Here is a 14,283-nt window from a genome sequence, read left to right as displayed (position 1 = left end):
AGTTGAGGCCAGAGATCCTGGGTACCATACAGGTGGGCAGAAATAAGGCATCTCAGCCCTTCAGCAGACTTGCTTCACACTCACTCATGAATGTAGGTGACAGCAGTAATTTCTCTAGTGTCTATCTGAAAACCATCTAAACCAGGGGGGTATATTGCTTACATTAGCAATATTTAAAATAATAATAAAGGGGCACCAGGGTGGCTTTGTAGTTGAGCATCTGCCTTTGGCTCAGGTCCTGATCCTGTGGTCCTGGGATGGAGTCCTGCATCAAGCTCCCTGAAGCATGGAGCCTGCTTCTCCCTCTGCCTATGTTTCTGTTTTCTCTCTGTGTCTTTCATGAACAAACAAACAAACAAACAAACAAACAAAGAAAACAAACTGGGGAAAAATTATTTTCCTTTTTCGATGCATGGGCATCAACTCAGGCCCTGAAGCTGAATCGCTGAACTTCCATCACCATGGTCTTTATGATCTCCAGGCTGACTGAGCTCCCAATAGTGAAGAAGAAACACTTCTCCCTTCTGTGTGTATGACGGAATTCTCCAGGTACCTCGGTCCTGCTTATAAATATCACAGGCAGCCACCGAGTTCCTGCCTGGTTGAATGATCCGCTTTACAAGCTTCTTTCCAGGTTTTTGAGTAAAGGTTTCCCTTATTAATTTTACCAGCCAGCATTCACTTAGCATTTGCTTTGAGGCATAATTGACAGGCAGGGTGACACCCGCCTGAGAGAGAGCCATAAATCAGAAATAATTTCCAAAATTGGCTGAGGGGCTGAAGTGTTGAATAGGCAAATACAGGTAAAAATCTCTTTATTAGGGCTGACAGGGACAGCAAATGTCAGCGAAGTGTTTCCTAATGTACCAGGCGAGATTAATTTTGGGGGCCTTTCCTGCACCACTAGGATGTTGTGTGTTCTCTAACAAGTATACCTCGCAGGGCTCCATAGCAGGGGAGTGGTGCAGCTGTAATTGAAGAAGCAGCTAACTCCTGAAAGGCAGGGAGCTCAGTCCTATAGCATTTTCCTGCTCTTGGAAAATCACTCTTTTGCCTTTAGACTCTATTTGCATTTTGCATTTTTTTTGTATGTGCACGGTGGAAAAGAGCTATAAGTCATGATCCAAAGAACTCAGCAGGATAATGAAGCCATACAAGGTATCGGAAAGGAAAGAAATCATCTACTGCGTGGTAGAAGAAGAAAACTTTCATGAAAAATGAGGATCTGGAAAAGTAAGACTGAACATGTGTAATCTCTGCTAAAAAAAGAATTCAATTCACATCTTGGGGGTAAAGAATAATGCCATCTTTTTCTTCTGTTTCAGTTTCATGGAGATTCAGCCATAGGCCCTCTCCAACCCAGCTTCAGAGATCTCTATTATAAGGATAAAATTTGGTCATTTTGTAAACAGTACACAGATGCTTGTGCTGTAAATTAAAAGAAAATGCAGTGCTTTTTTTTTCCTCCAGATATCTATTTAAAGATGTTTTCTAAGTTATAGCTGACAACAGCAAGATGAAAAATAGAAAATAGGATGAAAATTATATGCTGGGCAAAATTATACCCCAGTACATTCTGAAAAGTCTACACAGTAGCAAAATAGTAATCCCATCCTGGAATGTTCTCCTCCTAACAGTTGATAAAATAGATCAGACTAGAGACTTTAAGTAATAGATATCGTTAAGAAGACTTATTTTTAGATAATTAAGGAATGAAGATATTTACTAGCTAGGATCAGAAATATAAATAACACTTTAGAGGGCCACCTCATTGGGCAAGCAAAATTACCTAGATAAGAAAAGGGTGAGTAGCTGTTAGTATTAGACATCAATTCTTTGCCTGACACTGTACTAGGCACCTTGCATATTAGATCTTCACAAACACTGCATAGCACTTGTCTGTATTAAATTGAGTTCAAGCAACAGGAGCTCAAAATAATAGTGATTTTGATAAGACAAGTGGTATTTCTTTGAAACAAAACTATGTCGAGGTGAGCAGTTTGGTATTGACATTGTGACTCTGCCCCTAATGTTGCACCAGATGATTAGCCGTTTACCACATTTTTTGGTTCCCCGGAGGGTGTGGTCCTGTCCCTCATGGACCAAGATAGTGTTTAGAACTCTAGCTTTCTCATGTGCATTCTGAGTGTCAAGATGAGGAACAGACAAAGCAGAAAAGCAAGGACCTGCCTCAGTTCTTTTTTTTTTTTTTTTTCCAGAAAGTTTCTGGAAAGTAGTTACATGACATTTACATCTTATCCATCCAAAGTTAACTGCAAAAGAGTCTGAGAATTATAGCTTTTATTCTGGGCAGCCATGTGCCAGCTAAAACCAGGCCTTGTCTTACTGTCTAACTGTAGAAGAACGCAAGAAGGTATATTGGAAGACTATTAGCTATCTCTGGCATGATATTATTTTTCCCGTTTTGCAGGTTAGGTAACAGAATCTAAGAGAGGTAAAATAATTTTTCCTAAATTAAAAAAAAAAAAGCTAGTAAGCAATTTCAAAGTCTGCATTCTTCTCATTTTGCCATAAGGCATAAAAAGAATAAGAACTGATCCAATTAAATTTTTTACACTCTGTCAATTAAATTTAGTTCAATTCAACTAATTCTAAAAGCTCATATCTTGTGCTTACCATAAGTAAGAAACTATTTTAGGCATAGGGCATTGTGCTGGCTAGGAGAGGATTTATGGAACATAAATATGGATGAAAATATAGATATGTTATTTCTTTTTAGTATATCTATAGATGGCAATGGCGATGGAAACAGAGATACAGGCAAAATAGATACAGGCAAAATCATGGGGAAGGTATGGAAGCATTAGCCTCAAGACCCTTTACTTGCTTGAGCTTTCAAAGATCCAAGTAGGGAACCCAACACTGGGTCATTTGGTTTTGTACCATTTGCAAAAGATATTTTGAAGATTTATTTATTTATTTTAGAGAGAGAAAGAGAATGTGGAGAGATGGAGGAGCAGAGGGAGAGGGAGAGAGAATACCCAGCAGAATCCCCACCTGAACATGGAGCCCACATGGAGATGGACCTCACGACCCTGAAATCATAACCCCAGCTGAAATCAAGAGTTGGTCACCCAACCAACCGAGCCACCCAAGTACCCCTGCAAAAGATATTTTAGGTATAATGAGCTACAACTTCTCTTTCTTCTTTGACTTTGACTTGTTCACATTTTTCCCTTGTGTTGGGTAGATCACTGGAATGGCCCCAGTTATTTGAGGGACTCCCTTTAGTTATTAGGGGATGAGTTGGGAAGCTGCTCAGTCTGGATCTATGAGAATTCATTTACATGACTTACTGTCACTTCTACATGTAGTTAGTTTGTTGTTAGCAATCCTATGTAGAAATGACCTCAAATATGCTCTTATAAATAATCAAAAGTAGTGAATCACATCAATACATTGGGGGAAAAAATCAATATGAGATGATTTGATGTAAAACATTCACATTGAGAAATTACAAATAGTATTTCACTAGAAGGAGTCAATTTAGTTAATGAGTGATGTCAGAGTATTTTACTCCTCAAGAGCAACTGAAATGGCCTGAAATCATGTGAAAAGACTTGAAAAAGGTTCTCCCTCAAAAGGTATTCCCATTTGACAGTAATTAAAACTTTTACCTGAATTTGCCAATTATGAGAGTTCTGAGTTTTAAAATATTTTCCCTGAACATTCAACAACTTAAAAACACTAAATTTGACTATTATCCTTTTCCACCTTGAGTTGTATTAGCACCTTGGTTGAAAATTACTGGGTCATATATATGTGGTTCTATTTCTAGACTCTCTATTTTGCCTAACCAGCCTATGTTGTCTTGATTTTTATTATACCTTCATAAAAATTCTTAAAATCAAGTAAGAAAATTTGCCAATATTTTTTATTTTTAAAACAGTTTCAGCTTTGCATTTTAATATTAATTTTAGAATCAGACTGATAATTGACACTAAAAATAGCCTGCTGGGATTTTGATTCCTATTGCTTTGAATTTATACTTTGAGAGAAATTTGTCATATTAAAAATTTTCAGTCCTCTTTCTTTAGTTTTCTTAATTTATTTATCTTTAAATTTATTAATTAGTTTTCAGTGTACATCTTTTGTCAAATCTATTTGTAAATGATTTGTTTTATTCTGACTTTTTTTTACATAGCAGCGTCTCTTAAAATTTTATTTTCTTATTATTTGTAAAATATTAATATATAAGAGAAATGCCACTGATTTTTTTTTTATTGACCTGGAATTCTGCAATATTGCTGCATTCCCTCTCTCATAAATTCTGAGTTTTGGACTTTTGTTGGTAGTTTCCTTAGGATTTTCTTTGCAATAGTTTTGTTTCCTGTAAATAACAAAAACTTTCCATTTTCCTTTCAAATCTTTGTGCCATTTCTTTATTACACTGTCTCAACTTTTAAGAAAAATGAAATAAAAGTTATAGAATGGACTTCCTTACTAGCTTTCTGATCTTAGATGAAAATATTGAATGTATCACAATTAAGTTAATTTTTATATAGATATCCCTTAATTAGATTGAAAATATGCCTAATTTTCTCTGAGTTTTTATCATGAATGACTAATGAATTCTATTAAATAATTTTTTCTGCATTTATTGAGATAACATGTGCTTTTTCTCCCTTATGCTAATAATGTGGTGAATTTAAATTAACTTTTATATATTGAACTAACCTTGCCTTCCTGGGACAAACCATGTCTAGGCAGTATATATTATTGTTTTTATAGACTGATGTATTCAATTTCTTAACATTTTGGAATCAATGTTATCCTGAACTCATAAACCAAATTAGTGTATCTTCCCTCCTTCCAATTTTATGAACATTGTGTGACATTGGTATTAATTCTTCCTTAAATTTTAGAAAGTCGTCACCATTGAGGCATCTGGGCCTGGAAACATTCTTTTTTGTCTTCTTTGTTTTTTTTTCTTGGAGTGGGGGGAATAAGAAACTTTTAAAATTTTATATTTAACATTTTAATAGATATAGAGTTCTAGAGACTAAATGTTTCTGTTCCCCAAAATGTGTATGTTGAAGCCCTAACTCCCATTGTGGCTATTTGGAAATGGGGCCTCTAAAAAGTATTTAAGGTTAAATTAGGTCATAAGGATTGGCCTCTGATCTGATAGTACTAGTGTCCTGTCAAGGGACTCCAAAGTGGCAAGAAAAGACTATGTGATACCATAGCAGGAAGACAGCCATTTTGTCAATTTTGTCTAGGCTGTTGAACTTATTGGAAACAGTTGTTCAGAATATCTGATTATTATCCCTTTAACTTCCATAGAACCTATAATGATACCCTTCTTTTCTTTCTTGATATTAGTAATTTGTATTGTCTATTTTTTCTATTAATTGTATTCATTTTTTTAAAGCTATTTATCATTTTGATGATTTTCTTTACTGCTTGCCTATTTTTTATCATTGATTTCTGCCTTGATCTTTTTATTTCTTTACTTCTAATTTCTTGGGATTTACTTTGTGCTTCTTTTACTAGCTTCTTAGAGTGGAAATTTAGATTATAGACTACTTTTTAACCTTGACTCTTTTCCCTTTTAAGTACCTAAATATATAAATTTCCCCTAAGAGCAGTTTTAGCTACATTCCACACATTTTGATATGTTGTACTTTCATTATCATTCAGTTAGAATAATTTCTAATTTCCCTTGTGATATTTTATTTGACCCTGTGTTATTTAGAAGTCTATTGTTTAACTTTGATATGTTTTAGGCTTTCCTATATATTTTATTGTTTCTGGCTTCTAATGTAATTTCACTGATGTCAGAGGAAATAGTTTATAAGATTTCAACCTTTTAAATTTATTGAAATGTGGTGTATCTTGAACTGTCTCTTGTGTAACTGAAAAGAATATGTGTTCATAGTTGTATAATGATCTGTGTCCATTAGGTGAAGTTCTTGAGTGTTGTTCAAATCTTATATATTTATAATAATTTTTTCTTTAGTTCTATTAATACCTGATAGAGAGGAAGGGAGAAGGAAGGAAGGAAGGAAGGAAGGAAGGAAGGAAGGAAGGAAGGAAGGAAAAAGAAGGAAAAAGAAAGAAAGAAAGGAAGAAAGAAAGCAAGCTTCAAATATGACTCTGGATTTATCTAATTTTCCCTTTAGGTCTATTAGTTTTTGCTTAATTTATTTTGAAACTCTGTGTTTAGATGAATATACATTTAGGATTGTTTTATCTTTGTGATGAATTGATCCTTTTTTCATTATGAAGTGACCCAATTTATTTCTGGAAATAATATTCCTCGTTTTCAAGTCTAGTCTGTCTGATATTAATATAGCAATGCAAGCTTTCTCTTACTTACTGTTCCCATGGCATATTTTCTCCCATTCTTTTACTTTCAACTTATCTGTGAGTTTATTATTTAAAGCACACGTTTATAAAAAGCGTATGTGTAGTCTTATTTTCTATTCATTCTGAAATGTCTAATGTTTTATATGGAATTTTTTCCACCCATATACATTTATTGTGCTTATCTATATGTCTGAGTTTAAGTTTCACATTCTACTTGTTCTATTTTGTGGTTGTTTCCTTGTTTCACATTTCTAGTCCTCTTTTTGGATTAATTTTAGATTTTTAAAAAAGATTTTATTTATTTATTTATTTGATAGAGAGAGCATGAGCGGGGTAAGGGGGAGCAGAGGGAACAGCAGACTCCCCACTGAGCAGGGAGCCCGAGGCAGAGCTCCATCCCAGGACACTGGGATCATGATGGGAACCAAAGGCAGACACTTAACTGACTGAGACACCCAGGGGCCCCAAATTTAGAAATTTTCAATATTCCATTCTAATTCTTCTACTGGCTTTTGTTTTGTTTTCTTTGGAGAGAGAGCACACGAGTTGTGGGGGAGGGGCAGATGAAGAGGGAGAGACAGAATCTCAGAGAGGCTCCAAGAACAGTGCAGAGGCAGACTCAAGACTCAATCTCATGACCCCGAGATCACCACCTGAGCCAAAATCAAGAGGTGGATGCTTAACTGACTGAGCTACCCAGGCTCCCCTCTTTTGTTGGCTTTTTGTTATACCTCTTTCTGTTGTCATTTTTGAGGTTACACTAGAGATTACAGCATGCATTCTTATCACAATCTTGAATTAGCTTTATATCATTTCTGTATGTAATGAAATAACCTTATAACAGCATAATTTCATTTATACTTCATCCTATCTTGTGTGCTATCTTTATGCTTTTACATGCTATAAACCCCATAATATACTGTTGTGATTTTTTTTCCCTTTACCTAGTCTTTTAAAGAATGTTTGACTTTTAAAGAATTTAAGAAAGTAGTCTCTCTATGTACCATTCAACCAAGGCCCAGAAGACTGTGAGGCTGCATGATGTTGGAACCCCAGGGAGATGGAAGAAACTGAGATTCTGACAGCTGGAAGTCTGCGAAATCTTCCAGCCTCCATTCCCAGCCTCTGCTCAATCATCTAAATTTTTTTGTAAGCATCTTGGCTGAAAGGATACTTTGCATTCAGGGCTCCTCCAGATGCAGTCTGAAATGGCAGCCTATAGATTCATCAAAAAGTCTATTTATTTCTTTTTCTAAGCACTGACTAAACTTTCTTACAGGTTTGCTCCTCAGACTACCTGCCTCTAGCTTCAGGATTGACTCTAGGTTTGAATGTGTCTTATATTTTTCACTTAGAAAAAAATTATCTTTCTAGAATTTAGGGATTTTTGTTGCTGTTATCATTCATTGTTTTTCATTTGTGTGTGTGTGTTTGTATGTGTGGGTTTAAATTTCTTTTTATCCACAGCTTTTTGATATTAACTAGAAAACTGATTAACTTAATCAGTTACTTGATTAACTGATATTAATTAGAAAAACGTTTTGTTTTTAAATTATTTCTATTATTGTTAACTGATGATTTCTTGCTATTTCCTGAGAGCTAAAATCTTTCATTGTTCTGTATTCCACACAAAACAAAAATGGAAGCCTCTAGAGTTTCTTCTTTCTTTCCTCCCTCCCTCCCTCCCTCCCTCCCTCCCTCCCTCCCTCCCCTCCCTTCCTCCTTTCTTCATTCCTCCTTCCTTCTTTCCTTCCTTTCTTAATATATGAAATAGATTTCTCCCTCATCCTATCCTTCTACAATCTGACATCTACTAGTCCTCTAAAGCTTAGGGATGTTCCTTCCATGAAAACTCTTTCCCAAATATACCTATGCATATACAATTCAGAAAGCCTTCTCCCTTTTCCAACAGGGTCTTATTTACCACCTCTATCACTGCTTTCTACATAGATGTAGGTATTCACACGGATTGCTTTTCATGCTTAGCTTTTCTTTTCTTTTTTTTTTTTTTAGCTTTTCTTTAATGTACACATCACATGCACATTAACAGTTCCTGTCCAAGAAGAGTTCCATCCCCTCAAATGTAGGGACCATGTTTTTTGTTTGTTTAATGTTGTTATTTTATTTTATTGAATTTATTGGCACTCACAAACCAGCAGAATGACCATGAGGTTGTTTGAAGATAACAGTGAACATAATGATGACAATTCTTTTGGTTGAAATAGTAGGAAATACAAGATATGAGGTTGTTTTTCCACATAATAAATCTTCTTTGGTACAATAGAAGATGTAATGAAGCACTCTCCAAATACACATGTACTTACTGTGTATACATTATTATAACATAAACATGAGTATCTATAAACACAGAGTCAGGATGTCTTACTCTGCCAAACATAAATATACTCAAATGTATTGATAACCTGATGTGCTGTGACCATTTATTTTATTCTGTGTTGGATATAGTGTTTAATATAGGCTTTAAGAATTTATAGATTATGATAAGCAAAAACATATTATTATGGGAAAACAACTGAATTCAATTCAGGGGACTTAATCGTTATTATAAAACACACTAAAGAAATTCTCTGTGAAGGAAATATTTTCTTTCTTTAATTCAAAGCACAGTTCAATGTGCCTTTCCCTGAAAGCAAATCTCTACTTCTCAGATGACCTTCCTTTTAGTATCCATCGTACTTGTAATGATTCTTCCTCAGGTTCAGGAGTCGTATACAAATATTAATTATGGAATGGATGTTCATGAATGCCATAAACTAGAACATAATTTACATTTCTAAAATATATAGCTATATAGGGATTACTTGGAAAATGTATAGCTTGAGTAGAGACTATTTTCTGGAGAAAAAAAATCATCTACAAATGCTCTATAAAAATTATTTAGCACAACAGAGCAGGCATAACAGAGAAAATGGTTTGAATGGACCCATGGGTAAAGGTCATAGACTACAATTTGCATCCTTGCAACTCTCTGACAGTCGAGATTTACAATCCAGACTTTTGAGGATCACTTTCCATGTCATGATTAAAACTTTGAAATAAATCACCTGAAGATGGAATAACTTCTCAATTCCCTTTCACGTCAAAGATTTCCAGACCTTACTTTTTGTTCAATTCCTCATACTCCTGAGCTTCCCAAGATCTGTTTGGTTCCCCATAGAGAAGGTCTTACATTGCCATCTTCCCTCTCCCACATCCCCCTCTTTGGTTCTTTAAGGTCAAAAAGCACAGAAAGAAGTGGGACTGACAAAGGACTTAAGGAAGCCATATTTCTTGGTTAATATTGAACTTAAAGAGTGTACTTCTGGGGTGCCTGTGTCGCTCAGTCAGTGTTTTCCTTCAGCTCAGGTCAGGATCCCAGGGTCCTAAGATCGAGCCCCACATCGGGCTTCCTGGTCAGCAGAGAGTCTGCTTCTCCACTACCTCTGCGCCTGCTCTTGATTTCTATCTGTCAGTAAGTAAATAAAATCTTAAAACAAACAAACAAACAAACAAAAAAGAGTATTTCTAAAGAAGGTTAAAGAACTTCAATTATGCTTTTAAAAATCAAACCCAAGCCATAAGATTCTTAAACATAGGAAACAAACTGAGGATTGTTGGAAGGGGTTGGGTGGGGTGGGGGGATGGGGTAACTGAGTGATGGGCATTAAGGAGAGCACTTGATGTAATGAGGAATTGAAGAATCATGAAATCCAACCGCTGAAATTAACACTACACTGTATGTGAACAAATTTGAATTTAGGGGATCCCTCAGTGGCTCAGCGGTTTAGAGCCTGCTTTTGGCCCAGGGCCTAATCCTGGAGACCAGGAATCGAGTCCCACATCAGGCTCAGGCTCCCTGCATGGAGCCTGTTTCTTCCCCCGCCCCACCCCCCCCCCCCGTCTCTCAGGAATAAATAAATAAAATCTTAAAAAAAAAGACTTTAAAAAAATTTTTGAATTTAAATAAAATCTTGAAAGAAAAAAATCAAACCCAAGAAATTCACTCACCATACTGAAAATAAACAATAATTTTCATATATATCTCCCGCCCCATTATACTGTGTGATATTACATAGGGACATAAGGAATATCTTCTTTATAATTGTGTCTCTAACACCTTACCAAGTCAGAGCTAAATATTGGCAAAAGTAACTGGAAAAAAAAAAAAAGCGTGAGGAGAGAAGGAGACAAAGCTTCTATAATTCAATGATAAACAGCTCGTACTTTATAATTGCTTTAGTCTGAATCCTAGAGCAAAAAGTCATATATTTTAATTCAAAGTGTCTTGATTTTTTTTTTTTTCGAAGCCTATGACTCATCCTTGCACAAACCTTTTCAGACCTTGGTTGAATCTCTCACTGATTGTCTTGGCTCATATGTGAATTGTCCTGTGCAATTTAGATACAAATCTGCAGGAATTACATAGATTGAATGCTGACTGGCATTTTTATAGGCCAAATTCTCTAAAAATTTTCTCCTTAAAAGCTGCCAGTAATAGCCTCCCCACGTATTCTGTCTTCTCAGGGAATCCATCTTCATCCTGAGACTGTCCTAGAGCAGTGTCTCTTCTCATCCATGTTTATTCCAGGAAACAGAAACCCCGTTTGAGCTGGTTAAATAACAAGAAAAATGTCCCAAAGTAGAGTAAACTTCAAAGTTAGTTCCAGGGGTGCCTGGGCAGCTCATTTCAGTTAAGCATCCCACCCTTGATTTCGGCGTAGATCATGATCTCAGGCGTGTGAGATCAAGCCCTGCCTTGGGTTCTGTGCTAGGCATGGAACCTGCTTAAGATTCTCCCTCTTAGGGCACCTGAGTGGCTCATTCAGTTAAGCATCCAACTCCTGGTTTTATCTCAGGTGGTGGTCTCCAGGTTGTGGAATCAAGCCTCTACATCAGGCTCCATGTTTGGCATGGAATCTGCTTGAGCTTCTCTCTCTCCCTCCCCCTCTGCCTGCGCCCCCCAAAAAGCCAGTTAGAATTCTTGGTAATTTCACTAAAGACCTGGTTTCCTCCTACTTTTCTGCTATGATTTATGTAGAATTAACTTCCTTCACGATTTCAAAATGGCAGTTGACAAGTCAAGGAGAAACATATTTTCTTTTACAATGAGAAAGAAAGGGAGAAAAACCTGGGTTTGAATTGATTCAAATGCAAGAGAGGAGTTAGGAAGTGGGAAAAGTGAGTATGGACCAACCTTTAAAGTTTCCTATAAAGGGAGCAGAGACATGGAGTGATGATATGATGATATGGATGAAGGAGAAGTAAGACAATGAGTGGGATGTTATAATTATTATACTGGCGATGATTATTTTTCCAAAGAGTTGAGCTCAGAATAACTTGTTTGATCAGGTTTTCCTATTTTCCTATGTTCACTCACCCCATGCATCTTTTTCTGTGAAGCACCTGTTCTTTGCCTACTTTATTGGGTTGTCTTCATATATTCTTGATACTATGTCTTTTTCTATACATATTGCAAATATTTTCCTCAAACTGTCAGTTCCTCCACCTGCAAAAAAGAGGTTCAGGAAGGAAATCAAATGGTTGTTCTCTTGAAGGATTTAAACCTGGTCTAGTAATCAGTCGGGTCTCTCTCTCTTTTTCTTTTTAAATATTACATACTAAAACTTAGGAGTGTCACATGTAGTGCAAGACATCATCTTAATATCTTATTCTTAGAACATATTATTATTATTGTGCATTGTTTAAGTAATAGCCACCCTTTTTGTTAAGGTAATAACTAATACTAGGCATTGCTGAACAGCTATATGCATGACATTATTTCATCCTCACAATGTTGTGAATTAAATATTGTAATCTATGTTACACCGATGAAGAAAATGAGCTTCAAAGGGTTTAAGTACTTCACCCAAGGTTACACATTAATAACAGGAAAGAATCCAGATTTGAACCCTGGGTTGACTCCAAACCACTAATCTAAACTCCTGAAGTGTAACTTTTAAAATCAATGATCATTAGAGTTTAAACTGACCTTGAAGATCTCTTATTGCAACTACCTTAAAAGGCAGGTGAGGGTGGTTGTTAAAAGTGTGGAGCTGAATTTGGGCTACACCATTTAGAAGCAATTTTATGGGCTTCATTTTTCTTATCTGTATGATAGGGAGTGTATCACTAATCTCACAGAACAGTCTTTGGGATACATATGAGGATACATATAAAGCAGTGTTTGGTATATAGTAAGTACTTAATAACTAGAACTCATTATTACTATTACTATTATTATTTCTACTACTTTTTCTCCCCACCCGATACCCAAATCTCTTTTGTCAATGGATCCAGTAAGTGATTACCTAGAATTGAGATGAATCCCTCTTGCTAAAGTGAACTTACTATCTCCTAGAGAGGTCCATTCTAACTCCAGTAAAATTCTAGTTATTAGAATGTTCTTCCTTATAGCCAGCTGACAATCGACCTTCTCAAAATTATTTTTAACAGACTTTCTAGGATGGCATTTAAAAGACAAACAACATTTTGAAGATTATTATGTCACTGGAAGTTGTCTTCTAGCCAAGAAAAAAAAATATATGATGGTTATCTTCTCTGTACCTAAGCTCATCAGTGTCCCTCTTAAAGTTCTGAACAGAGCCTCTTGTATAGGTGTGATGGTACAGCCCATAGGTAAGCAAGATGAGGTTCCTCCCTGCTCTGGGTCATCTATGCCACAACCACGCCACTTTGCTTCTTATGCAGCCATGTTGTACAGCTGACACATATGCCACTTATAAGTCAAATCACACTGTCCTTATGCAAATGAGGGGCTTGGACGCAAAGATAGAGTTTGTATTTAGCTGACAAACTCAAGTACCTGCAATTAAGTGGTTTCCAAGATAGTATGGTTTCCTTATTCTTACAGTATAATGTATTTCTCAAATATAATCAAAATGAAGTTTTTGAACTGACATGTAATACTAAAAGAAACTATTCCTTAATAATCTTTTTTTTAAAGATTTTATTTTATTTATTCATGAGATGCACAGAAAGAGAGAGAGAGAGGCAGAGACACAGGCAGAGGGAGAAGCAGTCTCCATGCAGGGAGCCCGATGTGGGACTTGATCCTGGTCTCCAGGATCACGCCCAGGGCTATAAGGCAGCGCTAAACCTCTGAGCTACCAGGGCTGCCCAATAATCTTTTTTTAAAAAAGGGTTTTAATTAATTCCACCTGCTTCTTTAGGAGCATCAACTGGGCACAAACTACAGGTGAAACTGCAACATTCTGTGACTCTGTCCACACGTGCCATAGTTCAGGGAATAGTTTGATCACATCTCTTATTTCTTCTTATTAGCCCAATAGCTAGTCATGAACCTGTCCTCCAGCCATTCCTTCCACTCTTAGGCTTGCCATCAAATTCATTTTATTTGTTCTTGCTGTGTAATTCCTTCTTCTGGTTATTTTTTTTCCTTCCTCCCTCCCTCATTCCACCCGCTTTTCTTCCTTTCTCCCTCCTTCCTTTTCTCTCTCCCTCCTTCCTTTTTCCTTCTTCCCTTCTCCCTTTTTTCTTCTTCTTTCCTTTCCTCCCACCTTCATTTTTCTTTCCTCTCTCTTCCTCCCTCCTTTCCTTCCTTCCTCTCTCTCTCTGTTAATTATAAACCTGGTTTAAATGAGGTCACAGGCTTTGCTGTTATTGTTGTTGTTGTTATATGGGGTGATGAATATCTGAGAAAGGGAAATGCAGAGGAGGTGCCAGCATACAGCGTTATAGATGATTCAACCCAAGCCATCACCCCTCACTGTCTGAATAGTTAAAAACACACCCTCCTGGCAGCAGTTAATGAATTGTAGCTTCTACGTATTGGCAAGCCAATAGTCAGTCACACATCTCTACATCTTATTATCATTATTATTTTTCAGTATTCACATCCCACTTCTCTCTTATCAAAAATACTTTAGAAGCTTACAGTAAAAGAATAATGCAATCAGACTGAATCATTGT

General features: G+C 36.3%; 1 long non-coding RNA gene across 3 annotated transcripts in view; it reads left to right on the top strand.

Moving 5' to 3' along the window:
• LOC102155852 overlaps window positions 1-14,283 on the top strand; it is a 123,677-nt gene that overhangs the window by 86,844 nt on the left and 22,550 nt on the right. The window contains exon 4 of one of the 3 annotated variants that reach the window (XR_005357012.1): window positions 2,947-4,034. The exons of the other annotated variants lie outside the window; for them this stretch is intronic. This is a non-coding gene — a long non-coding RNA (uncharacterized LOC102155852). Of the gene's footprint in view, window positions 1-2,946; window positions 4,035-14,283 lie in introns of those variants that run through there. 3 annotated transcript variants of the gene reach the window in all.

The sequence above is a fragment of the Canis lupus genome, chromosome 3 (genome assembly GCF_011100685.1).
Source record: "Canis lupus familiaris isolate Mischka breed German Shepherd chromosome 3, alternate assembly UU_Cfam_GSD_1.0, whole genome shotgun sequence".
Taxonomy (NCBI): domain Eukaryota; kingdom Metazoa; phylum Chordata; class Mammalia; order Carnivora; family Canidae; genus Canis; species Canis lupus.
Note: the sequence above shows the minus strand (reverse complement) of the source record. Positions and strands in the feature narration are given on the sequence as shown.